Source organism: Rattus norvegicus, chromosome 13 (genome assembly GCF_021556685.1).
Source record: "Rattus norvegicus strain SHRSP/BbbUtx chromosome 13, alternate assembly SHRSP_T2T, whole genome shotgun sequence".
NCBI classification, from domain to species: domain Eukaryota; kingdom Metazoa; phylum Chordata; class Mammalia; order Rodentia; family Muridae; genus Rattus; species Rattus norvegicus.
This window is the reverse complement of record NC_141546.1, coordinates 63,156,210-63,158,053: the sequence shown is the minus strand read 5'-3', so window position 1 is coordinate 63,158,053 and position 1,844 is coordinate 63,156,210. Positions and strand designations below refer to the sequence as shown.

Sequence of the window (1,844 nt, the reverse complement as noted above, 5' to 3'; positions counted from 1 at the left end):
AATCCATATTGCTCTTGGGTGGGTGTGTGCTTTCGACCCATCAGGCAGGAGCCAAAGTAGATTAGTCTTACTGCCACAGTCAGTGATGGAATATAGAAGACCTGCTCAAGTTCAAAACAGACAAGATCCTAGGAAGAAGAAGGGGAAGTGATTCTTCTAGCTATTGACTGCTTATATTTTAATTTATCACTCAGAATTAACTGTAGTCAGTTATCCAGAAGCCAGCGCAATGTGCAGATCTTAGGGTCTAGCACTTAGCTTTACAATAACAGCAAAAGACAAAACCTCAACAAATATGAGTCCCTGGGTTTGCTTCCTCATTTGAGTGTTCAAGAGTTGTTATGAATTTTATTATTTTTAAATGTAATTTAATATTTTTAATAATTCACTGCATCCTGCTCACTTTCCCCTCTCAGTTCCCCCTGCCAATCCTTTCCTCCTCCCCCATCTCCTTCCTTTCTGACTGGGTAGGGCTGCTCTCCATATCCCCCAACCATGACATTTCAAGACTTTGTGATGCTAAGCGCTTCTTCTCGCATTGAGGCTGGCAGGATAGTCCAGATAGAAGAACATGTGCCACATACAAGCAACAGCTCTTGCGATAGTCACCCCCACTTCTAGGTGCTCAGGAACACTATGAAGACAAAAATGCCCATCTGCTTAAACAAACATAGGACCCTTCGTAAATTTGTGTGTCATCCTTGCACAGGGCTACACTAATCTCTGTGTCATTCCAAATAAATTGTGCTGTCGAAGCGATCACTGTTATGAATTTAAAACACAGTGTGTAGAGAAGCAGAAATAGAGGACAAAAAGACTTTGAAAATAGCTATGAAAAAAATTGAAGTATTTCCCATTATTATTGATGCTATCAAAGGGTATTTATTTTAGACATGATATAAAATGCTTTACTTAAAATATTTTCAGAAATGTTTAAATCTTGTAAACCTCACTTTTATTCATGACGTAACTGTCACATGAGAGGCTTACTCTTGAATAAGCACGCCCTTTCCAGCTCTCTCTGAACTCTGACTGACTTTTAACTGAGCTCTTCTGGCTCAAAGTCCTCTCCAAGCTGACAGATCCAATCGGGTCTCTCTCAGTGTGTGACTGAATTGTTCTACCTGCAATTGCACTAACTTTGGCAATTTGTTCTAATATTCTGGCTCCTTATTCATTGGCTTTAATTGCCTACCCTCACCTGAACTCAACTGCATGAACTCTCAAAGAAACCCAGCTCCATTACATTTCACTCACTGCATTGACTCCCAAAAGGTTAATTCTTTCTCCTTGCACTGCTCCTAAATAGATTATCTTTCCTGTGCTATTCTTGAGAGAGTTGAGAATATTCCATCTCTGATTTATTCTGTCAAAACTTTCTGTAATGCATCATTTTTGTCTGGCCCTCAATTACATCACCTTCAAACATAGCTGCTTCATTCTACAAACTAATTTTACCTCCATTGTTATAGATTAAATTTGTGCACAAAGGGTGTGTCTGTATTCTAGCCAGAAGAATTAAATGTGGGTCATTTCAGCTGGCTTGTGCAGACCTACAAGATCTTTGGATGTGATCCTTTGCCAGAGCAACCTTGTTGGTAGATTAAAATTATTCTCCAAAATCCTTTGCTATGATTCCACTACTTTTCTTGTGGCATCTAAGAGAAGTAAGACTAATCTGTAGTATTCCTCATATTATCAAACTACTAAATCACTTCTATAAATCTGATATTTAAAAAAATATCAGAATTGTAGAATGAAATAGTTTGAGGCAATTCTATGTCACTTACTTTACAAAGTTCATTATTATGCACACCATTGCCAATAATTATTAGGAAAAATAA

At 38.0% G+C, this 1,844-nt stretch overlaps 1 pseudogene; it reads right to left on the bottom strand.

Annotated features, from left to right (window-relative positions):
- Positions 1–664: 664 nt before the first annotated feature.
- LOC120096367 (U6 spliceosomal RNA) lies at positions 665–763 on the bottom strand (annotated as a pseudogene).
- Positions 764–1,844: the final 1,081 nt, after the last annotated feature.